Genomic DNA, 25,590 nt, shown 5'->3' with positions numbered 1-25,590 from the left:
CAATGAGATGATTTCTCTGATGTGGCCTCTACCCACAGATCTGTGGGAACCCTGACTCCATCCAGAGGCTCTGTGTAGCTCACAATGGCCACCTTTCCTCCCTGTTCCTCAGGAGGCCCTAACTTGTGGGCTGCCAGGGTAGTCCTGCACCTCTTGGGGTGTCTGCATGCCTGGCAGCCACATACTTGGCTACACAGACAAGCCAGATGTCACTGCCCTGCCGGCACCAGACTATACCAGTTATGGTTGTTGGCTGAAAACAAGAAAATCTAATTCTGGCTGACTTAATCAAAAAAGGAATTTATTCAGGGATATTGGGAAGCACTGAGACTCACCAGGAAGGCTAGAGAACCAGCCTTGGAAAACAGATAGAAACAAAGCTGGCTGCCTCTCAGAAAGACTCAGGCTATGGGTCTAAAGAGGGGATTTAGATGCTGTGCATCCCACAGAATGACAAATTCTCTACTCACCTGACGAAAGACTCTACACCCAGAGAATTGCTGTTGGTGATTTTTGCTGTGGCTGGTGCCAATAATAGCATTTCCTGTTCTTCCAACCAAGTTTCAAATCCTGTGTGCCTTCCATCTGAGAAGGTTCCTACCAGGTATCACCTCCTTTGCTCTGCCCTATTTATTCCTCATGTTGCTACACTCATGTTTCACACACGGCTAGTGTGGAGCTGCTGGCTTGGCCTCTGATTCCAGACCAACCCTTGTTCCCCCTGCCCCAACTCATACATAGACACCCTAACCCACATCTGCCTGGTCTACCCCACTTTCCCAATTTCCTACCCCATTTTATCTCCAGAACCATCTAGTAAGATTGCACCTTTTCCCGCAATAATTTTTCTCCTTCATCCAGTCAATCAGTAAATATTTACTGGGCATCTACTATGTGTCAGTGACTATGCTGGGTGATGAGGGATAGGAGAACCCTATCTTTATGGAGCTTAGAGTCTAGTGTGGGACACAGGCACTAACCAAAGAACCATACAGTATCTTATTACCAATTGTGATAAATACTATGAAGGAAAAGCTCACCAAAACCTTGAACGTTTTAGTAGGGACACCTGATCTGGTCTGGGATGCTTCCCTGGAAGGGTGATGTTTGAGTTAAGATATGCGAGATGAGGAAGAGTTAGCCAGAGGAAGGGGAAGGAGGGAGGGAAGGGGGAGGGAGGGAGAAAAGAAGGAAGGGCATTTTAGGCAGAGGGAAGAGCATGAGCTAGGATTCTGAGGCAGAATGAAGCTTGTGCCCTCCCAGAAGTTAAAGAAATTAGGGGGGCTGGATTCCCTACTGTGACAGTCATGATGCCCAAGGCTGGGGAGGTAGGCACGGGCTAGACCAGCAGAGCATTGGACTCGCATAACGGATTTTAGTTTTTATCAAAGAGCAACAAGGGACTGTTAAAAAAAAAAGTAAGGAGGAGTTGGGCCTGCAGCGTGGAGAACAGATCGGAGATAGCAAAAGTGGATAAGGAGGTCTGTGAGGATCCAGTGAGAGATAATAGGGTCTTGGCCTACTGAGTAGCGGGCGTAGAATGGAGCAGAGGACAGATTCAAGACAAGTTTAAGAAGTGAAATGGATGGGACTTGGTGGTGAGCAGGATATGGGGAGGGGTCGGGGATGCGGGAGACCATGCGTCTGAGATCACGCCGAGGCTTGTGACCTGTGCAGCCAGGTGGAGGGTGTTCGGGGAGCGCTTGTTCCCCACGCCTCATGTTTCCAGGTGAAGGAACTCCTATTAGGTAGCACTCATGAGCTCTGTCCCCACGGCTATGATCGGTGCATCAGGAAGGAGGAACTGGGCTAGTGCGGCTCAGGGCCTTCTGTGTTTTCTAGTGAGTGCCCATTCCCTGCCACAGATGGCTGTGACCCAGTTTGTTCTCAAGGCCACCAGCGAGCTTAGCGGGCCTGGCTCTGCCCCCCGCTAGAAGCCTATAGTTTGGGAGGCACGTTCAGTTCAGGGCCGCCTAACCAGTTAAACCAGCCCCAAACCATGGTTCTGGCCTGGAAATGGAAGAGAACTGGCATTTTCTTGCCCTCCGCCCACCTCCCCCCAGCGCTTCAAAGCCCCAACACTTAGAGTCATATTTACTGAGATAGGGAACACTTAAGCATGAGTAGGTTTTAAGGGAGAGATCATGAATTCAACTCTGGATCCCTTTCCTGGCCACTTTGATTTCTTTCCTTTGACGAAAATGTCCCACGAAAGCCATACACTTGCCCATGTGCCTCTTTTTTATTATCTCGGGGGCATTAAATACATCAAACTAAAACTTTCTAAAATTTTGCTTTGCTTTGGTAGATCAGCCTGGACTTAAACTCTGAATCAGGTCTCCTCAGAGAGGTTATGAACCTACACCCCATCCCGAGGGATAATAATAATAACAGTAACAACTACCACGAACGAAGCCTTCGCTGTGCTCGGACCATCTCACTCAGTCCTCACAGCATCCTCCGGGAGAAACACTTTTGCTATTCCCACTTTACAGGAGGAGAGACTGAGGCCCAGAGAGGTTAAACGGCCAGAGGCAAGGGCACCTGGCTAATGAGAAGTGACTGAGATTCCAGAGCTCTTGCTCTTAAATACCGTGCTGACCTGGAGGGTGTGCTGGAACATTTTTAACTGCCGTGTGAAAGTAGGAAGCCCAATTGCTTTCTGTGCTCTCAGCTGAGGGGTTCCCAGGCCCTATTAGCCTCTGCTTTCCTCTCTCGTCCACGCTGGTCCAGTGAGCCTTTGAACTCAGAGCTTCTCTCCTTTCCTCTCTTCAGGCATTTTCCAGATGTTTCCCCCCCACCCCACCCTCACCCAACGCAGAGACAACCTGTCTGTTAAAGCCTTGCAAATCCAACCAGAACCATCTGAAAGAGTTTAGCAGGCAGGCAGGAAAGCCAGCCTGAAATTGAGTTAGCCGGGATTCTGCCCAAGGCCCTCACATCAGCTATGCAACATAATCACTGCCCGGTGCAGAAAACAGGTTGCACTAGAACTAGTCTGTTGTCACTGGCTTGTCCTATTTGAATCGGGAAGTAATGCTGTGGTGAGATTCAGTCTCCAGTAGTTTTGCACTGGAAGCGGAAAGAGCACATGGACCCCCTCCCAACCCCAGAGGCTCAAACCACCCACCTCCTGCACCTGGGCTCTCAGCCAGGTGCTTTCACAGTTGCATGGTGAGCCGTGCTCTGCCTGGTGAACATTGCTCTGCAGTCTGAGCGCCTGGATGCAATCCTCCACCCTGTGCCTTCCAGGGTCTCCCCCAGGCCTCTGTGTAAAATGAGGATAATAATTGTACCAACTCCACAGAGCTGTCGTGAGAATACATGATTTAATATACGTAAAGGCTTCTGGCACATAGTAAGTATTGCGAAACGGGTTGCTGTCATCGTCATAATCACCATCAATACTTGGTTTCCCACCTTCATGTTTTTTTTTTTTAAATCAAAACCAAGTACCATACGTAACATTATTTAATACTTCAAACGAACTTTAAATAAACTCACTTTTGAAACATAGCCTCCTCCTAAGCGAAGTATCCTTGAAATCACAAGTTTGATGGTTTTAGTTACATTTTTAATGGCTCTTTGCAACAATGCATGCCCATTAAAGTAAATGTGTCCACCCTGTAGCACTAACTCATCTTGTGCACAACCAGGGGTTCTCTGCCCTGGCTGTAAGGGACAATGCTGTGGGCGAGTGCTGGCATGTGTCTCTGTCTTCTCATCTGTAAAATAGGTGTGATGTGATGCTGCTGCTTCCTGGGACTGTTGTCCTGTTCTGCAGCATGTTGGTTGTGACCATACTTTGTAAAATGCAGTTCACTAAAGTTGCTATCATGTGGCTCTCCTGTCCCTATCCCATTCCAGGTTAGCTGCTCACCCCAGGTTTGCAAAAGGAGCTGCTAATGGAAAACTTCCCCAACCCCTATCCCACCTCTCCCTGGAATTTGTTGGAATTCGCAGTCAATCAAGTAGACTTTTTTTCTCACGTGTTTCCTTTCCTCAGGCTAGAACAGACCCCAAATCCATTTTAATCCTCCATCCTCATTCAGCATCCCTCCTCCTTAGTGAGGGTGTCAGGCCTGGTTGCCATGCTCATGTGATGGCATCCCCAGCCCATGCCCCTCCAGCTAGGCTCAAGCCTGCCCCAGGGTTCGGGAAGCAGAACTTCCAGGAGTTTTATCTCCATTGGCCCGTGGGCTCTCCCCCTGCTGCCTGTCCATCGAACTCATGGGTCTGGAAATACCCTTTCTCTGGATCTGACCGGCAGAGGCAGCTGCTGCAGTTCTGCATTTTCCTACTGCATGGTGACTCATTAGGCATTCCCTCTGACCAGAGCCTCTTCCCTCTCTTCACCTGGGCCAACAAGGTAAATCTCCACCAGAGGGCTTGGTGTAATTTCAGCTCCAAGGGGTGAAGGCTGAGGCCTTGGGGGCTGGGGCAGGGTGGGGGTGGGGGGAAGGGTGGTCCTGAGGGCAGAGGAGAGGATGGGAATAAAGTCCCAGCTGAGGCCTGGGATGCTTTGCATTTCCCTGACTCCGCCCTGTCCAGCCAGCGTGCAGGGCTTCACAAATGTCCATTTAGAAAGCTCCTCCCTGCTTGTGTGGAGAGGTCCCAGTGACTGGCCCCCATCAGACACAGGAAAAGCTGAGGAAGCTGGGCACTGAGGACAGTATGATTCCTTTTATTTTATGGGAGAAAGGAAAAAATACCTATAAAACAAATCCAGAGCTTTTCCCTGAAGAGTGGAAGGGAAGAGCGGTTTTCAGTTTCTTAGACAGTTTTACTCTTAGTCTATCAATGTGCCATGGAACCCCGAAGAATGTTCAAGTAGCCCTTCAAGTGTGAGTTGTATCTTCCAAATCAGTTGGACGTGGCTCTTCTACTCCAGCTGGGGCATCTCTGGGCCCTCCTCAGCCCTAGATCCTTTGAGCCAGGGCAGAGGGCCCCTCCCATTTGGATCTCTTTCCTTTCAGCACTCCCTGCCCCAAATCCTGCCCCTTCAGATTTTCTCAACCCACTGCTCCTACTCCCAGGTCCTGCCTGGCATCCGCAGCCTCCAAGACAGGGCAGGCGTCTGGCCACCCTGGGTTCTGCTCTGCCTGGGCTTGGACCCAGGTGGGGGCTGGTCATTGGGTTCTGTAAGGCGAGCTGAGCTTGCTCCTGACCAAGCTGATACCTCGTATCTGCTTGTATCTCCTGTTTATTGATGCGCTGAGGGAATCTCTGCTCTCTGTCCCCCTGGAGTTGGCCTAACTTTGGTTTGTCAGCGCCCAGGAAAAGGCGGGAGAGTCGGGTGGGAGTTTGTTATGGAATCAATGTTTGTGTTCTTCCAAATTCATATGTTGAAATCCTAACCCCCATCGGTTATGTATTAGGAGGTGGGGCCTCTGGGAGGTGATTAGGTCATGAGGGTGGAGCCCTCATGAATGGGATTAGTGCTCTTGTAAGGGAGATCCCACACACCTCCCTAGCTCCTTCTGCCATGTGTGGAGCCCAGACCATGCTGGCACCCTGATCTTGGACTTCGAACCTCCAGTGAGCAAGAAGTCCCTGCTGTTTATAGGCTACCCAGTCTATGATATTTGGCATAGCAGCCTGAACGGACCAAGGGTTAGAGGGATATAAAAACCCATTCTGACCTGTACATATGTTTAATTATTTGGCCAGAACTAAATTTTATTTTTCCATGGCACCTATTTCATTGTACTGGCAAGTGTCATCTCTTAATAAATGGTGTTCACAGATAGTTGTTCCAGCTTATAGAATTCTGGGGAAAAGAGCTTCTAGAATAGTGATATGTTGTACTTGCCACAAAATCAAGCAAATTGAAGGCGTCTGTGAGCGTTAACTCTCCTTATGACAGTCTCATCTGGTGGGATAGTTAGTAGGTAACATAGGGACCTTCATGACAGAGATTATAACAAGAATAAAATAATAGTTCTTATAATCAAACTACAGCTGGGCCCTGTGGTAGTTGGTGAGGAGTCAGTCATAAACAGGACATGCCCTCTGTCTTCAAGGGCTCCGAGTCTGGGTCATTTTGACTCAAAAGAATTTGCGGTGACCCTTCAAGTCCACTGTTCTCTCTCCAGCAGCCCAGGCTGATAGCCACCAGCACGCCATCATTTCATCGGATGGATGCAGATATGACTGAGGATAAGACACCTCACCTTTGATCCCTTCGTGATGCTGTGTGCTCAGATTTTGTACACGTGGTGCATGTCTGCACGTCTTTTTACATTTTTATCCACACCAGTTTTGTTTTTTGTTTCTCGGCTAAATTCCCAAAGATGATAAAGAAGTGTGTTTATTCATTTAAATTGCCTTGCACTAGGATCCACTCAGCCAAACACCTGGATGATATTTTGATAATGATGGTGTTGATGCTGACAAACGCTTGATAATTCAATATCTATGTAAAGTGTCCTATTTTTAAAAGAAACCTTGGCTAGAACCTAACTAAAATCATAGGCAATTCAGAAGAGGTTTCTTTTAAGAAAATGGCAAGAGAAAAGGCTTTGCAGACCCATCAAATGAGAGAACAGTGGTGCTCCTGGCAGTTTTTTCTGCTTTTGGCACCATCCAGGTCACCCCCAGAATGATGCAATGTCCTTGTGCACCTCGTCCCATCTGCCTCTGTCTGTATGGTCCAGGGCCCATCAGTCCTTAAGTGCTACGCTTCCTGCCTACCAGGCAGGCCTGGGCTTCCTCTGTGAGTCACTCTGTCTGAAGCCATGACCCGTGCAGCACCCCAGAGTGTCTCGATGCAACACTTCGCTATTAGCCTCCATGCTCATCCAGCAATTTCAAGAAGAAACTGCAAGATATTTTTCTCTGCCTAATCAAAAGCTGTTCTGCCAAACAACAGGGCAGTGAAGATGAGAGTTGCTTTCAAACCTAAAAGGAAAGGCAAACAAATACAAGACCAAATTCTGTTGGTTAAGGTGGATGCTTTGATATCAGCCTGTCAGAGATGGCAGTGGAGCCTTCCTCGACTCCTTGTGACCAGGGCTGATATTCAGCTGGTGTGCAGGGTAAAGACAGCTCTGTCCCACCAGCTTCCACGTGCCCTCTCATCTCCCAGGGAAGAAGCAAGTATGGTTCCCTGTTGGACAGAATGGGCAGCATCCACACTGCAAATTTAGTGATGAAAATCTCTAGATGCATTTTTTTTGGCAAGACTTTTGATAGCTCCACAATTATCCCGGAAGTTTTGCCTGGCCATGCCTCTGTCTCTGGCCTGATGCTCCGGCTGAACAATGCAATGAGAAGTGCTTTGGTAGCCCCTGCGTGCCCAACAGGTGTGTCCTCCTGAACCAGGGGACTAGAACTACCAGCTTATGGGAGCTGGGACTGTCTAGGACCACTTTCTCTGCAGATTTTGCAGTTGTAAGGCAAGGACCTTGCAAACCAAATTCTAGAAGATATCAAGAGGCAAGTGGAGGGAAAAAAAAGAAAGAAAAGACAAGTGACCAAGACTGCTGCATAAATATAGAATTGGTAGGATACTGCTGGTTCCCAAGAGGGGGACCATCATGCCACCGGTTCTCACCCCAGGCTGAAGGCCCTCTATTGGACTGTGAAGACATCTTGGGCGGGTCTAATAACCTGGGTATCTTCTTTGCCCTTTGCTGTGTTTCAACTTGAGACACAGAAGAGGGAGGATGGTTGCTGTGTGGGGTATGTTTTTGTGATACAGATGGGGATGTGAAAGTAAGGAACTCTGCAGCTAACATCTGAGATTTGCTACCAGCGAGGAAAACAGTCGTCAAGCACTACCCTGGGCCACCTAATATGGCGTCCTCAGAAATCCTGTGGAATGTTTTCAACTTGCCAGCCTCTTATGCACCCAGACATATATTTCATATTCCTCAAATCCTAGCCAAGAAAGGGAAGGAGGTGGACCTGGCGGGCCTGCAGGTAGCCTGGACCAACCATCAGGAGAAGCTTGAGTTTGGTGCTGGCTCCAACACCAACATATAATCTGTCTTTCATCTGATCCCTCTTGGATCCCCTGGATACGCTGGAAATAATCTTTGACAGGTTCAGCTGAAGTAGCTGAGAGAATGGAAATTTGGAGAGCAAGACCCAGACCACAGCAATCTGCTGGCCACACTGCAGACTCCCCTTAATGCAAGTCATCATTTATTACTAACTCCATTGATGACCTGCTGACTGTGGCCTACCACTTCACCAGACCGGTAGGAACAGATGGTCTAATGTGATGAGAGCATCACAGAGTGTCAAGGCTGGAACTCCTTCATTCTACAGATAAGGGAACTGAGCCCCAGGGAGGAAAATATTATAGTTATTCATTCACATTTCTGCTTCCGTAATTAGATTACGAGGTTCTCGAGGGCCAGGACTATATTTTTTGAAGACTCACAGCCTAGTAGAGGGCTTGGCCATTGCAAGATGCTCAATAAATGTTTCTGAAAGGGAGGGAGGGTGGATGGGAAGGGGACTTGCCTAAGGTCACACAGGTTGTAGTGGCAGAACCAGACCCCCTACCCCACAGGCTGCCGTCGGGAGGCAGGCATGCTGGCCGCTCAGGGAGCTGCGCATCTCCTTTCAGCATTGCCAGCTCTAGTTGATGCCTTCCCGCAGGTCAGCCTGGCTCTCTCTATTGCCCAGAAAGTGTCACTGATACCAGACCCCAAGGCATCTGCTGTTCCATAGCAGGGCCCCGGGGTGCTCCCCTGGTCTGTTATGTGAACATCATCAGAAGAACCGAGCCGGACTTGTCTCAACTCCCCTGATGGAGGGGCTGGGCCTGGGCTCTCAACTTAGGCTGGTGTCTCTGGCGGGTTAGGATCCAGATCTGGAGCCAAAGGAGAGCCAAGAGTGAGGGCCCCAGGGTCACAGGCAGGATGGAGCCTAGCAAGACATCCAGGCAAATGGGTGGCAGAATTCTGGAAACGTTAGTAAGGCAGGGCATCGGAAACCAAGGTCCAGAGAGCAGAAGGGACCTGCCCAAGCTCACCCCCTAACAGGACCCAGAGGGATTCGAGGCAGGGACGGTCTCTTCATAGAGGTGAGATGTTCTCTTCCTCGCAACAGCGAGGAAGAGCGGGAAGCCAGAGCAAGTCCCGGAGGAAATACGGTGCAGCTGCAGATTCTGTTTATAGGGCGGCAGCAGCCTCGCCCAAGGTGTGTCAGGAGTCGGGGTGTGGGTGGGACGCTGTGAGGGGAGCTGAGCCAGCTGCATGCCTCTGCGTTGTCTCAGGCTCGCTCCACTTTCTGCCAGCCCTGGGAACCTACCTTGCCTCTGTCCCTTGCACTGGCCCCTCTTTGGGGTTGAGGAGAGGCCGAGAGTTGGAAGTGACTCTTCTCTAAGCAGCCTTCAGGGCCCTGTCAGTGACATCATCTTCTGCCACATCCCTAGACAAGGTATCCCTTGTGCCCCAGGATTGGCGCGGAACCCAGAGCTTGGTCCCTGCCCCCAGGGGTCTTAAAATCTTGTTGGGGAACTAGGGCACATTTGAGACACCCAGCACCAGGCACTCTAAGGCCAGCATTGCTCTGGCTACACCGAGCGGCTTGCTCAGAAAAAGCAGAGATCCTCGCAGGTAAGTTGGCTTCTTGGAGGAGGTGAGGCTGGAATTGGAGCCCAAGCATTACACGCTGGGTGAGGGTTTTGAGTAAAGTCACTGCAGCAAGACTGTATGGGCTTCTCGCAAGGGCGGGGGATGGAAAGCTTTGGGGGCAGCCTCAGAGTCACGGGGTGAGGGCTAGTGTTTTTCAAGCATTTTTTAGCAGCAGAATCCTTCACCAAAGGAAAACTTAGGTATCAACGTGCTAAAAGCAGAACTGCTCAGCTTCCCTTTCACCCCGGGGTTAGCCCCCCAGGAAAGGAATGGAGCTCTACAGCTGGACTAGTTCAACCTTCTTATTGGACCAGCAGGGAAACTGAGGCACAGAGAGCCGAAGGACATGCTCATTGGCTCTCGGGCACGGAGGCAGACAAGATTGAGGTCTGTCTCCTCTCCCCAGCTCAGGGCTTCCCCCAGTAGACCTTACTCCCTCCAGAATGCGGCCAGACTGGGGAGACCTTCCACTGGGCTAAGGAATGTAAGTTCCACAAGATGAGAACGATGGAATGTGTTTGGGCAAAGGCATTCTTTCTGGCATTCTAGTGTGGCAGCCTAGCTCAGACTGCACTCTCTTGATGTTTCAGTCCCTTTATTGAGGAGGCTGGCATATTTGAATCATCTGAGAACGATCTCCAGCAATGCAGGGTCAAAGACACTGGTGGGGATGGTGGTTTGGGCTAGAGAAGGACAGGTGTCATTGGTTGAGTTTTGGTAAATAGATGAATTGTCAGTGGATAAGTTCAGTGGATAAATTCAGTGGAAGAATCAGAGCTTCTTAAACTGCATGAGAAATTGTGCCCATCCATTGGCCTAATGACGTGGCTTTAATTAGGAATTCAACAATAACTAAAAAAGTCCTCAGAGAAAGACAAATATATATCACTTGTATGTGGAATCTAAAAAGTACAACACACTAGTGAATATAACAAAAAAAGAAGCAGACTGACAGATATAGAGAACAAACTAGTTGCCAGTGGGGAGACGGAAGGGGGGAGGGGCCATATGGGGGTAGAGGATTAAGCAGTCCAAACTGTTATGCATAAAGTAAATAAGCTACAAAGATATATTGTACAACACAGGGAATATAGCCAATATTTTATAATAACTATAAATGGAATATAACATTTAAAAAGCGTGAATCACTGTATTGTATACCTGTAACTTATATAATATTGTACATCAACTATACTTCAATAAAAAAATACACCTAAAGACCTAAAATGAAAGGTAGAAATAGATAAATAAGCCCCATCTTGAGCTCACAAATAATGCAAAGAACTGATAAATATCTTTGGAAGCCAGACAAGACCTCCTGCCTCTGTCTTCCTTGCAGATTTGTCTTGGCCAAGCCTCCTTCCACTTGGCCTCTACCAGTTTTCGTGACACATCTTAGTTTCTGTTGCCTCATGGCTGAGAAGGCTAGCTGGGACTTGGAGTGAGGTGAAACACCTTAAGTAGGCAGCACATGCATTTATCCTTTTTTTTTTCTTTTTATTCTTTCATATGACCAAGCCTAGAAATGCTTGTCAGAGAACATCAGACACTTCCTGAGGTCTCAGAGTCAAACCTCCCCTCCACTATCACCCAGGAGAGCTGCTCTCTCAAGCCCTGAGTCCCCCAACACCATCTGGTACATTACACACGTGGAGTGCTTTACAGTTTGTAAAGAGCTTTCGAGTATATTCTCTTATTTGAGCCACACAAAAGAGCCGTGAGGCAGGCCAGCAGGCATTGTCCCGATTTTAGAGAGGGTAAAAGCAAGGGTCACAGGGGCAAGTAGACTTGATCAAGGTGGTGTCACTGGTTAGCGTTTATTTAACAGATATTCATTGTTTTATTTCTACTGCCTTATGGATGATATTTGTTGTTACAGCATGAAGCCAGATCTGCTGACTTGCTTCCCAGGACTCTTTCAGCCACACCAGGCTCTTTCTCCTAAGGATATAAATAAAAATGGATTTTCTGCTAGAAACAGGTCAAATGACTTAATACAACTGTAGGCAATTCAGAGGGACCTGGTAAATCCTAAATGAGACATGCTTCATTTGAATAACAAACCAGAGGAGCTCTGAAGCCTGCAGCATAAAGAAATCGAATTATACAGTTGGAGGGAAATCAATTATTGAGACCAGTGGCTTTTAAACATTTTTAAAGCACGAAAACCATTCTTAAAATTCAGTTTTACCAGGCATCTCAATAAGAAAGCCTATCAAAGCAGCATCTTTGTAGAACTTGAGGCTTCACTTAATATCTTTGGAAAACCCTCTTATTTATATTGTAGATGAGGAGACAGGCCCAGAGGCCCAGGGACAGGTCCCTTGGGGAATCTGTGAGCTGGGGCTGGAACCCCAAGCTGGTGGTATTCCCACTGAAGGGTCCCCATGCAGAATGAACTGACTGACCCAATTCACTTTTTGGTCATAATCCCCCACTGTCGCCCATATTACTAACACACCCAATCCTTTCCAGTCTCCTTTGCTCGAGCTATTTATTTCCTCTTCTCGGAATGTACTTCTGCCTATGAAACTTGCTTTTGTTTTTTTTCCGCTCCACACCTGGATCAAAGGCATCTCCCCTCTCCTGTGAAGTTTCCTCAAGGGTCATAGTGAGACAGACTCACAGTCCCACTTCTGAGTCCCTCTGGAATCTTTGGTGACATTCTTAGGATGTTCCGCTTTGGTCTTAGAGTCATTTGAGGCTTAATCCCACTCCTGAGATTTCATCCTTTTTGAGGACAAAGGCCCTTCCCAGGACCTAAGACAGTGTCTTCTTCCAGCTCTAAAATACCATGAAGCTATGATCTCAAAAGGTGTTACTCTAAAGTCTTTTTTTTTCCAAATGGAATTGTACAGAATCGGTCTCAGTTTTGAATACCCAAGCCCTGGCTGGTTAGATTCTTTTAAAGCTGAGCCAAGTTCCTTCCGTCTTGTCCTCTTCCTCATTCTTGAGCATTTATCATGCAGCTCTACATGAACACTGACTGACCTTGACCAGGGCCTGTGAAACACCCACAGTTGCTGCCTTCAGGGGCACTGGCTAAGGAGTCCGAATGACCTGGCCCCCCATCCTGGCCCTGCCATTTCCTCAGCAAGCCACGTCCTCCCTTAGAGCCCCGGCCTCTTCAGCCATTACACATGCCCACTCCTCTGTGAGGAGCTGAAGACAGGTACATATAGAGGCATTTATAAACTGCAGGCTGCCTTGTTGGCCAGCCTGTTGAAATCAGTGGGAAAAAAATTAAAGTCAGTGTCTAAGATTTCAAAAACTTGTGTAATACCAAATAACCAGTTTATCTGAATGTTCTCTTTCTAGTGGGTTGCTGTGGCATTATACAGTTATAGGCTTCCTACCATTTGCGGTTCAGCCCTGAGGCCCTTGTATTTGCTGCTCTGGAAATCAGCTCACTGTAATCTACTGACTCCAGTTGAAAATATACATTCATTTCCAAAATATCTTTTGAACATCTACTATGCCAGGTTGTTATGGGTTGAATTGTGCCTCTCAAAAAAGATATGCTGAAGTTCTAACCCCTGGTATCTGTGAATGTGACCTTATTTGGAAATACAGTCTTTGCAAGTTAAAATGAGGTCATACTAGAGTAGGGTGAGCCCTACTCCATTGTGACTGGTGTCCTTATAAGAAGAGGAGACAAGAAACAGACGCAGACCCAGAGGGAAGGCTGCCATATGAAAATGGAGGCAAAGATTGGAGTTATGCTTCCACAGCCAAGGAAGCCCTAGGGCTACTGGAAGCTAGAAGAGACAAGAAAGGATCCTCCCCTAGGGGCTTTGGAGGGAGCATGGCCCTACCGAGGGCTTGATTTTGGAAGTCCAGCCTCCAGAACTATGAGAGAATACATTTCTTTTGTTTTGTTTCATTTTGTTTTGCGGTACACGGGCCTCTCACTGTAGCGGCCTCTCCCGTTGCTCAGCACAGGCTCCGGACATGCAGGCTCAGCGGCCATGGCTCACGGGCCCAGCCACTCCGCGGCATGTGGGATCTTCCCGGACCGGGGCAGGAACCCGTGTCCCCTGCATCGGCAGGCGGACTCTCAACCACTGCGCCACCAGGGAAGCCCCATTTCTTTTGTTTTAAGCCACTTAACTTTGTGGTACTTTGGTATGGCAGCCTTAGGAAACTAATACATTGGCAAACAGGGCATCTAGCAGAGAATAAGATATAGAACTTACATTTTGATGAAGGAGGCATGACAATAGACATAGATGAATAAATATGAAAATGGTGGGTTCAGGTACTAAAAGTAGGGTCATGTGATATTGTAGTTCTTACTTGAAGGAAGAGAAGCCCTTTGTGTAGGCGGTGGGCTGGAACCAGATCACATAGGGCCTTGGGATGCTGTATGGGAAAAGGGATTGTCACGGAGCCACCATGGACAGACCTAACTGGGTTATTCAGATGGATGATGGTGGTTTTGAAAAGAGCGGTGGCAATGGAGGTGAAGTGAAATGGACAGATTCGAGATATTTCGTGATGATTGAACCAAAAGATCTTGCTGATGGATTGGCTGTGGAGATGGGAAAAGAGAGGAAGCAAGGATGAATCTAGATTTTTGACTTAAGCCCAAACCATTAATTTTTGAGTAGGTGGTGAGGTCTTTTATTGAAGTGGGGAAGATTAGGGGAGGCACATGTTGGGGGTGAGAGGGATGGAATCAAGAGTTCTGTTAGGTTCGAGATGCCTGTTAAACATCTTTGTGGAGGTGCAAGCAAGCCATTGGTTGTTTGAGTTCAGTGGCAGGAGGGCCTCTAAGACCAGGGTCCTCTCCCTGTATGGTGACAAAAGATTTTTCCAAATCCCAAGGCCTCCAGTGAGACTGGAGAGAGTTTCTTTTTTCCTATTGGAAGCCTTCTCTTTGTCCAGGGTTATAGCTGGGCATATGCCTCCTGAGTGGCCCTGAATAACCGCTAATGCTAACAGACTTGCTAAGTAGTGTGGAAGTTTTTAAACTCCTTCACGAAGTATTTTGTGCTTCCTGCAGTGTCTTCAGAGCCATGTCTAGCTTCATCTGCAGAGTCAGGTCTCCTGGGGCTTCCAGGATAAACTGGGTGGAAGCATTGGGGGAAGCTGTAGGTGACCCTGGACAGTATTTCCAGGACTCCAGGCTCCAAGCTGGTTGACTAATTAAGAAAGCAGAAGAAACTTTTGCTTTGCACAGACTCATTTCCAGCACAAAGAGCTTGGGGGAAAAAAAAAAGCCAGAAATTCCTCTACTCTGGGCAGGCCAAGCCTCACCCGAGTGTGCTGACTCAGAAATAGCAGCTGCTTGCCCTGGGAGCCAGCAGTTGTTGGCACAATCAAAGATCAATTAAAACATGCCATTCTGGTTTGTTCTCCCTACACCAGTCCTTCCAGGGCACTTCCTCTCACTTTCAGCTTCCTCCAAAGACTTCTTTCCTGCCTAGTTAACTTGGAGCCCAGTGGCCTGTGAAGGAGGTGGCTGGAAGGAGGGAGGAGCCGTGCACCAGCAGCTAAGACCTGGGGCTTGCTTGGCTTCCTCCAGCACCATTCCTGGGACTGTCAGTAATTCACTGACCTCCCTGGGCCTCTGGTTCCCCAACTACAAAGCAGATAGTGATTGTCCACCTTCCTGTCCTGTGCTTCCAGGGTCACCCTGAGGGTGAAGAGAGAATGCATATGGCCATGCTCCGTAAACTGTAGGCCCCTCTCCAAGTTTAGTGGTTTCTGTGACGTATAGCATATAGAATACGACAAAGTGTGTATTTTTAACCCATCTTAAAATTAACCCTAAGAGAAAAAAAAAAATGGAATCATTCTTTTCTAGTTGCAAAATAGTTTAAGGGGGAAGAAATCAATAATCCAGAAACTCCTGGAGTTTCTCGAAGTTGACATCTCCCTGGCCCCAGGGGCCCAGAAGAGGGGGTGTAACTGGGTGCCAGAGAATGGCTACAACACAGGGTTCCAGGAGCCTCCCAGGGAGGGTTGCCAGATCAAGTAAATAAAACTACAGTATGTCCAGTTAAGTTGGAATTTCAGATAAACAACACATAATTTTTAGTATAAGTATGTTCCAAATATTGCATGGGATACACTTATACTAAAAAATTATTCATTGTTATCCGGCAGCTCTACAGGATGCCTGGGTCACATCAAGCAGAGGATTCAGTAGGTCTAGAAAGCCACGCGGGTGGTCAATATGCCTCACTCGTGTCCCCAGGAGAGTGCCCTGCTTTCAGCGTAGGGTCTCCTTACCCTTCAAGCAATTCGGATTAAGGAAATGGTCTGCCTTTACTAATTCAGTATGTGTGTTTGAGGGCTTCCTATGTACAAAAGGGCATTGTCTAAATGTGCATGACCATAAATCTAGTCACTGTAGACTTAAAGCTCAGAGAGTGTTAGAGGAAGGAGAGGAGACCAGACTCAAAGGAGACAACAAGGTGAAAGGTGAGGAGGCTGTTTGCTGGGAGGAGGACTGAGGAGAAGCCAGGGGCAGGGGCTTCCCATCCCCCAGCACAGCCTCTTTCCCCGCTGACTGAGCGCTTGGACCCCCTAACTGTCATGCCCTTATGCAACTCCTCCCTGCAAAGTCCACACATTGCTGTCACTAGTGGGCTTTGGACACAGGCTTTTCAGTGAGGTGAAGGGAAGCAGTGAGGGAATTACCCTGGGCAACGCCTCTTCTGAGGGAAGCAAATTTGAGATTTTCTGCATAACTTGTCATTAGCAACACCAGACGTGCACAAAAAGGAGAAAGCAAAGAACACTGGCCACTGACCGTGCTGTACTCCCGCCTCAGGAGACACTTGTCTGGCCCCAGTGTCTCCTTCCTTCCCTTCCTTCCTGCCTTTCCTCATTATTTCCTGACTAACTACTCACAGAGGAGAATCAGCCGGAGTCCCACTAATAGGATGCCTACAATCAGAGGTAAGAAAGTTAAGAAGGGGAAAGAACTGAGGCCTGAGATCATGCCCAACTGAGGAATCCAGGAAGGCTTCCTGGAGGAGCTAGCATTTTGTTGTGAGGGCTGAAGCACACATAGGATTTGGACATGTAGTGATGGGTGGGTGGGGGAGACAGGTCACACACAAGCAGAGGAGAGCGCAAGGCAAGGAACAGAGCTGGAGAAGCCCAGAACACAAGAAGAAAGTGGTGATCAGGGAGATTTCAGACCATTCTGAGGTTGGTCTCAGGGTTCAAACCAGGGACTCAAGGGAAAGCAAAGTTTGCACTGTCCTAGGATGCTCAGAGAAACGTTCTGACCCACTTGTTTACCTGTTTTTCTCTTTCCCCTCACTTGAGCACATCTTTCTCTGTTGGAGACTCATTTATAATTCAGGCAACCTCCTTCAGAGGGAGCAGGTGTTTCTCTGGGATGAAGCACCTTGGGAAGCAGAATGTACAAGTGGAAAAAAGGCGTGTCACAGCAGAGCTGGGCAGAGAGAAAACTGGGTCGCAGCAAGGGCAGAGGAGGAGGAGGCTTGTTGGTATGCGGTGACGAGGCAGCAAAAGAGGAAATCATTCCCTTCCTATACCCGCTTCTGAAAATCTGGATTGACTTTACCCTCCTTCAGCCCCACTATCCATGATCTCATCACTAGACTGCCTTTCTTTGAATCTCAACACCCCCTTCCTCCTCCAAGATGTCCCTTTAAAAATGCTCACATCCTTATGAAGGACTGTCTACCCTGAGTTCCTCAGACAGCAGAGCCTGAGGTAAATAAGCTTAAGTATCTGTTTTATTAGGGTGTGCAACCCCAGGAGCAGAAGTAAGGGCAAAGGGGAGTGAGGCGGAGGGAGATCCAATAGAAGGGCATATTTTCAAGCTGGCCACAACTTGTATAAAAACCACAAGTGCTGCTTTCACGAGACCATCTTCTGAGAGGCCGTATGACAACCATATACAACATTCCTTCTCAGTCAGGAGAGGAAGGAAGAAGAATGCATCTGCAAGCTCCCATCTCCTATGGAGGCATTTGGCCCATGGGCATAAGTTCCTCTGCTCTTTCACATTGCACATGCGTGAGCACCAGGCAGGCCACGAGGCACTTTATGTGTCAGCGTCAACAGGTAAGCCCCATCCCCATGACGGTGGTGAATGGCGTGGCCGTGAGGTGAAGCACTGTGGTGGCCGGGCCTGGGTGAAGGTTATTGGGACCCACACAGAACTGGTCTGCAGTGGAGACTGGGGCTGAAACAAGTGGCCTTTGGAGAGGCCAGAGAGATTCTGGAGATGCCCATGTGGTATCTGGTTCAGGGACGTTCCTTCATCTTATTATTAGCAGCTGTCGCCTGGGTTACCAGTTAGCTCTTTAGCAGGTGCTTGACTGCTGGTGACCCCTGAGGACGGGAGCCAGACACGGCTTGGACGTGTCACGGGGTGGAGGTGCCGGGGACAGGGTGGGCATCAGGCAAGCTCACTTCCCCACCCCCGGTCCTAGGTTGGCGTGTGGCTGTGATGCGAATCACCCTGAAAGCCCATTTGGGCCGCTCACCTCTGGCTGGGAGGCAGGCCCCCAGAGGGCCCCGGCAAGCAAATGCAACCCCACTCGAAGACAAGACATGAAAGGGGCTCCTGAGGACCCAGCGTTATTGACGGCCTACTCAAGTCAGAGGAAATCAATAGCTCCCTAGAAACGGCTTTGGGGAATAAACAAGTGCCGATGAAGGAAAAGGAAAAACAAATACTTGCTCTCCGTGAGTGAGGGTGAGAGGATGTGTCAGGATTTCCCCCAGATTGACAGTGTTTCTATAAACTTTTGACTGACACCTGCCAAGAAGGAGGGTCTGTGTGTGTGAGTAGAAATGAACCACTAGATTGATTTTCTTTCCTTTTTTTAAAAATACATTTATTTATTTATTTATTTATTTTTGTCTGCGTTGGGTCTTTGTTGCTGCACGTGGGCTTTCTCTAGTTGTGGTGAGCAGTGGCTTCTCTTGCTGTGGAGCACGGGCTCTAGGCACACGGGCTTCAGTACTTGTGGCTTGTGGGCTCTAGAGCGCAGGCTCAGTAGTTGTAGCACACGGGCTTAGTTGCTCCGCGGCATGTGGGATCTTCCCGGACCAGGGCTCGAACCCGTGTCCCCTGCATTGGCAGGCAGATTCTCAACCACTGTGCCACCAGGGAAGCCCTAGATTGATTTCTTAATCTGATCTTCCCTTACCCATCCAGAGATTCCAAATTCCAAAAGAGAAAATTACATAGTTTTCTAAAACATATTAGTACCTTCTTTCCCAAAGCACTCAGGAAAATGAAAAAGGCTTTTAAAGCTCTAGAGGATGTATTTGAAATGCTGTGTACTTCTACCTTGGCAGTGAAAATAAAAACAAGCCCAAATTCCATTTGAATGGTAAGGTGTCTATCTAATACTTTTCTCCAGGAGTTCTGGGCCCTGCCGTGTGTAAACACTCTCTTCTTTCCCCTAAGGGAATTAGGTGGTCAGCATCATCGGCCCAGTTTGGCAGATAGTAAAGCAAAGCATGTGATGGGGGACTGATTTGTCCAAAAGAACACAGCAACAGTGTTAGGCATAGTTGTTCTCCACTTTGTCTTCTTGATTAAGTTGCTGTTTCAGACCAGAAATTATGGTAAGGACCCAATGAGATTAACGACCTCATTGTAAAGCGGGTAGACGAGGGGCACCAGGGATCACAGAGGGCCATTCCTTCAGGTCTGGACATTTGTTTTTTTTCTCATTCTAAAGCTGACGTCTCATCAGTGGCTGACAGGCCAGCACTCTGCTAAGCCAGCGAGGACTCTCCTGGGCCTCCCAGGACCTTTGTCTGGAATCAGGGTGCTGGCGTTCGCCCCAGTGACCTTGTGTGGCTTGTATCATGACCTGATGATACCTGAGTTCAGTCCCCCTTTGTTAAGGGCCTTCTATGTGCTGCCTGAGCGGGGCACTGAGTGAGGCTGCACTTGGCAGAGAGGCAGAAGAGAGAACCATTTGGTGCTGACTCCAGTGACTGTGACTGTGGCTGTGGGTTTCTGTCACCAGTATCCAGGGCACAGGGAAGGCAGCACAGTACTGTGGACAGCTGTCCCAGCTTTGGTTCGAACACCAGCTCTGTCATTTAGAGTTGGTGGTCTTGGGGAAGTGAGTCATTTAACTTTGCTGAACTTGGGCCTCCTCATCTGCTAAATGAAGGTAATGATCTCTACCTCAGAGCGAGGAGATTAAATTGTATAATATATGTAAGTTCCTGGCACACGGAGGCACTCAGTAATTACGGTCATTGTCATGACTGGTTTAGTCCCGGTGTCTCTAGGTGATCCTATTTTGTTAGGCTGGAAGCCGTGCTTCCCTGGTTCCCTTGGTCATTCCTGTTCAGGCTTGTATCTGTCAGGGAGGTCTACAGGTGAAAAATTACAGGCATTCTGGAGCTTGCCTCAAAGCACACCCATTGTTCCCACAGGAAAATCAGGAAGCTTCCAGACAGAAGGGCCCAGGCCCCCCATCCGGAGGGTGGGGTGGAGTGGTATTTGAACACACTTGTTTTTCTTTGCAGATTTTTTTTTGGCAGTCTGAAAGGGCAGAGCCTATTGCTAACGAGACAGTGTTTTCCATCTGTATCTTCCCTCTCAGATGTTGTCTGTCATTAGGCTTGGGGGTATGGGAGGGGATCAGATCTCCAGGGACTCAGGATCTGCCCCCAGATTTCCTAACTGGCTAGGAAGAATTCCTTTAAAAGAATGTTGGGGGGGCTTCCCTGGTGGTGCAGTGGTTGAGAGTCCGCCTGCTGATGCAGGGGACACGGGTTTGTGCCCCGGTCCGGGAAGATCCCACATGCCGCGGAGCGGCTGGGCCCGTGAGCCATGGCTGCTGAGCCTGCGCGTCCGGAGCCTGTGCTCCGCAGCAGGAGAGGCCACAACAGTGAGAGGCCCACGTACCGCAAAAAAAAAAAAGAATGTTGGGGAAGGAGACCAAGGTGGTTCCTGGAAAAGTTTCACGGTTAACCTCCCTCCTTCTCCTCTTCCTTCCCACTGCTCCAGAAGCTGCTCTTCTGATGCTGGCACAGCTGAGCTTGACATTGACAGACAAGCCCCGCCTCCTTTCCCACAATCCATTGCTGTGGGGCTCCTTTAACTGAAAGGTATGGCCTTGTGCCACTTGTGCCCTTTCTTGGGCCACACACAGCTCCATGAGTGGGTGAAACACACATTACAGATGTGCGCAGTTTGTGCAGGAGAGTGTGAATCTTTGTCATCTATAGGCTTTTGGTTTTTTCAAAGGTTACACGAGATACCGAGTACTGCCTTCCCCCTCATCCCCAATTCACATATTGAAGTCCTAACCCCCAGTACCTAAGAATGTGACTGGATTTGGAGATAAAAGTTTTAAAGAGGTAAGTAAGGTAAAATTAGGTCATATGGATGGGCCCTCATCCAATATGACTGGTATCCTTATAAGAAGAAATTTCGCCACAGACAGGTACAGAGAAAAGACCATGTGAAGATATAAGGAGAAGATAGCCATCTACAAGCCAACGAGAGAGGCTTCGGGAGAAACCAACACTGCTGACACATTGATCTTGGACTTCTAGCCTCTAGAACTGTGTGGAAATAAATTTCCATTGTTTAAGCCATCCAGACTATGGTACTTGTTATGGCATCCCCAACAAAGTGTACTTCCCATTTATGCACTGTCAAGTTTTGTGGTCTGTTTTTTTTTTTTTTTTTTTTTTTTGGAGTATAATTGCTTTAAAATGGTGTGTTAGTTTCTGCTTTATAACAAAGTGAATCAGATATACATATACATATGTTCCCATATCTCTTCCCTCTTGCATTTCCCTCCCTCCCACCCTCCCTATCCCACCCCTCCAGGTGGTCACAAAGCACCGAGCTGATCTCCCTGTGCTATGCGGCTGCTTCCCACTAGCTATCTACCTTACGTTTGGTAGTGTATATATGTCCATGCCTCTCTCTCGCTTTGTCACAGCTTACCCTTCCCCCTCCCCATATCCTCAAGTCCATTCTCTAGTAGGTCTATGTCTTTATTCCTGTCTTACCCCTAGGTTCTTCATGACATTATTTTTTCCTTAAATTCCATATATATGTGTTAGCATACGGTATTTGTCTTTCTCTTTCTGACTTACTTCACTCTGTATGACAGACTCTAGGTCTACCCACCTCATTACAAATAGCTCAATTTCGTTGCTTTTTATGGCTGAGTAACATTCCATTGTATATATATGCCACATCTTCTTTATCCATTCATCCGATGATGGACACTTAGGTTGTTTCCATCTCCAGGCTATTGTAAATAGAGCTGCAATGAACATTTTGGTACATGACTCTTTTTGAATTATGGTTTTCTCAGGGTACATGCCCAGTAGTGGGATTGCGGGGTCATATGGTAGTTCTATTTGTAGTTTTTTAAGGAACCTCTGTACTGTGCTCCACAGTGGCTATATCAATTTACATTCCCACCAACAGTGCAAGAGGGTTCCTTTTTCTCCACACCCTCTCCAGCATTTATTGTTTCTAGATTTTTTGATGATGGCCATTCTGACTGGTGTGAGATGATATCTCATTGTAGTTTTGATTTGCATTTCTCTAATGATTAATGATGTTGAGCATTCTTTCATGTGTTTGTTGGCAGTCTGTATGCCTTTTTTGGAGAAATGTCTATTTAGGTCTTCTGCCCATTTTTGGATTGGGTTGTTTGTTTTTTTGTTACTGAGCTGCATGAGCTGCTTATAAATTTTGGAGATTAATCCTTTGTCTGTTGCTTCATTTGCAAATATTTTCTCCCATTCTGAGGGTTGTCTTTTGGTCTTGTTTATGGTTTCCTTTGCTGTGCAAAAGCTTTGAAGTTTCATTAGATCCCATTTGTTTATTTTTGGTTTTATTTCCATTTCTCTAAGAGGTGGGTCAAAAAGGATCTTGCTGTGATTTATGTCACAGAGTGTTCTGCCTATGTTTTCCTCTAAGAGTTTGATAGTTTCTGGCCTTACATTTAGGTCTTTAATCCATTTTGAGCTTATTTTTGTGTATGGTGTTAGGGAGTGATCTAATCTCATACTTTTATATGGACCTGTCCAGTTTTCCCAGAACCACTTATTGAAGAGGCTTTCCTTTCTCCACTGTACATTCCTGCCTCCTTTATCAAAGATAAGGTGACCATATGTGCATGGGTTTATCTCTGGGCTTTCTATCCTGTTCCATTGATCTATCTTTCTGTTTTTGTGCCAGTACCATACTGTCTTGATTACTATAGCTTTGTATTATAGTCTGAAGTCAGGGAGCCTGATTCCTCCAGCTCCGTTTTTCGTTCTCAAGATTGCTTTGGCTATTCGGGGTCTTTTGTGTTTCCATACAAATTCTGAAATTTTTTGTTCTACTTCTGTGAAAAATGCCAGTGGTAGTTTGTTAGGGATTGCATTGAATCTGTAGATTGCTTTGGGCAGTAGAGTCATTTTCACAATGTTGATTCTTCCAATCCAAGAACATGGTATATCTCTCCATCTATTTGTATCATCTTTAATTTCTTTCATCAGTGTCTTATAATTTTCAGCATACAGGTCTTTTGTCTCCTTAGGTAGGTTTATTCCTAGATATTTTATTCTTTTTGTTGCAATGGTAAATGGGAGTGTTTTCTTGATTTCAGTTTCAGATTTTTCATCATTAGTGTATAGGAATGCCAGAGATTTCTGTGCATTAATTTTGTATCCTGCTGCTTTACCAAATTCATTGATTAGCTCTAGTAGTTTTCTGGTGTAGCATCTTTAGGATTCTCCATGTATAATATCATGTCATCTGCAAAGAGTGACAGCTTTACTTCTTCTTTTGTGATTTGGATTCCTTTTATTTCCTTTTCTTCTCTGATTGCTGTGGCTAAAACTTCCAAAACTATGTTGAATAAGAGTGGTGAGAGTGGGCAACCTTGTCTTGTTCCTGATCTTAGTGGAAAGGCTTTCAGTTTTTCACCATTGAGGACGATGTTGGCTGTGGGTTTGTCATATACGGCCTTTATTATGTTGAGGAAAGTTCCCTCTATGCCTACTTTCTGGAGGGTTTTTATCATAAATGGGTATTGAATTTTGTCAAAAGCTTTCTCTGCATCTATTGAGATCATCATATGGTTTTTCTCCTTCAATTTGTTAATATGGTGTATCACGTTGATTGATTTGCATATATTGAAGAATCCTTGCATTCCTGGAATAAACCCCACTTGGTCATGGTGTACGATCCGTTTAATGTGCTGTTAGATTCTGTTTGCTAGTATTTGTTGAGGATTTTTGCATCTATGTTCCTCAGTGACATTGGCCTGTAGTTTTCTTTCTTTGTGACATCCTTGTCTGGTTTTGGTATCAGGGTGATGGTGGCCTCGTAGAATGAGTTTGGGAGTGTTCCTCCCTCTGCCATATTTTGGAAGAGTTTGAGAAGGATAGGTGTTAGCTCTTCTCTAAATGTTTCATAGAATTCGCCTGTGAAGCCATCTGGTCCTGGGCTTCTGTTTGTTGGAAGATTTTTAATCACAGTTTCAATTTCAGTGCTTGTGATTGGTCTGTTCATATTTTCTATTTCTTCCTGGTTCAGTCTTGGAAGGTTATACCTTTCGAAGAATTTGTCCATTTCTTCCAGGTTGTCCATTTTATTGGCATAGAGTTGCTGGTAGTAGTCTCTTAGGATGCTTTGTATTTCTGCAGTGTCTGTTGTAACTTCTCCTTTTTCATTTCTAATTTTGATATAAGTCCTCTCCCTCTTTTTCTTGATGAGTCTGGCTAATGGTTTATCAATTTTGTTTATGTTCTCAAAGAACCAGCTTTTAGTTTTATTGATCTTTGCTATCGTTTCCTTCATTTCTTTTTCATTTATTTCTGATCTGATCTTTATGATTTCTTGCCTTCTGCTAACTTTGGGCTTTTTTTGTTCTTCTTTCTCTAATTGCTTTACGTGCAAGGTTAGGTTGTTTATTCGAGATGTTTCCTGTTTCTTAAGGTAGGATTGTATTGCTATAAACTTCCCTCTTAGAGCTGCTTTTGCTGCATCCCATAGGTTTTGGGTCGTTGTGTCTCCATTGTCATTTGTTTCTAGGTATTTTTTGATTTCCTCTTTGATTTCTTCAGTGATCACTTCGTTATTAAGTAGTGTGTTGTTTAGCCTCCATGTGTTTGTATTTTTTACAGCCCTTTTCCTGTAATTGATATCTAGTCTCATAGCATTATGGTCAGAAAAGATACTTGATACAATTTCAACTGTCTTAAATTTACCAAGCCTTAATTTGTGACCCAAGATGTGATCTATCCTGGAGAATGTTCCATGAGCACTTGAGAAAAATGTGTATTTTGTTGTTTTTGGATGGAATGTCCTATAAATATCAATTAAGTCCATCTTGTTTAATGTATCAATTAAAGCTTGTGTTTCCTTATTTATTTTCATTTTGGATGATCTGTCCGTTGGTGAAAGTGGGGTGTTAAAGTCCCCTACTATTAGTGTGTTACTGTTTATTTCCTCTTTTATGGCTGTTAGTATTTGCCTTATGTATTGAGGTGCTCCTATGTTGGGTGCATAAATATTTACAATTGTTATATCTTCTTCTTGGATCGATCCCTTGATCATTATGTAGTGTCCTTCTTTGTCTCTTCTAATAGTCTTTATTTTAAAGTCTATTTTGTCTGATATAAGAATTGCTACTCCAGCTTTCTTTTGGTTTCCATTTGCATGGAATATCTTTTTCCATCCCCTTACTTTCAGTCTGTATGTGTCTCTAGGTCTGAAGTGGGTCTCTTGTAGACAGCATATATATGGGTCTTGTTTTTGTATCCATTCAGCCAATCTGTGTCTTTTGGTGGGAGCATTTAGTCCATTTACATTTAAGGTAATTATTGATATGTACCTTCCTATTCCCATTTTCTTAATTGTTTTGGGTTTGTTATTGTAGGTCTTTTCCTTCTCTTGTGTTTCTTGCCTAGAGACGTTCCTCTAGCATTTGTTGTAAAGCTGGTTTGGTGGTTCTGAATTCTCTTAGCTTTTGCTTGTCTGTAAATGTTTTAATTTCTCCATCAAATCTGA

General features: G+C 46.5%; 2 long non-coding RNA genes across 2 annotated transcripts in view; both read left to right on the top strand.

The window, feature by feature from the left end:
- Window positions 1-9,217: 9,217 nt before the first annotated feature.
- Window positions 9,218-11,568, top strand: LOC113621431 (uncharacterized). The gene is made up of 2 exons (XR_003433191.1): window positions 9,218-9,572; window positions 11,470-11,568. It is a non-coding gene; the product is annotated as an uncharacterized LOC113621431 (long non-coding RNA).
- A 2,037-nt stretch (window positions 11,569-13,605) lies between these two features.
- Window positions 13,606-25,590, top strand: part of LOC113621438 (uncharacterized) — a 76,589-nt gene continuing 64,604 nt past the window's right edge. Inside the window, exons 1-4 of the long non-coding RNA XR_003433192.1 lie at window positions 13,606-18,367; window positions 20,566-20,666; window positions 20,806-20,918; window positions 21,001-21,127. This is a non-coding gene — a long non-coding RNA (uncharacterized LOC113621438). The remainder of the gene's footprint in view (window positions 18,368-20,565; window positions 20,667-20,805; window positions 20,919-21,000; window positions 21,128-25,590) is intronic.

The sequence above is a fragment of the Aethalodelphis obliquidens genome, unplaced genomic scaffold (assembly GCF_003676395.1).
Source record: "Aethalodelphis obliquidens isolate GAN/ISIS:26980383/991018 unplaced genomic scaffold, ASM367639v1 scaffold1, whole genome shotgun sequence".
Taxonomy (NCBI): domain Eukaryota; kingdom Metazoa; phylum Chordata; class Mammalia; order Artiodactyla; family Delphinidae; genus Aethalodelphis; species Aethalodelphis obliquidens.
This window is presented reverse-complemented; position numbering and strand designations above follow the sequence as displayed.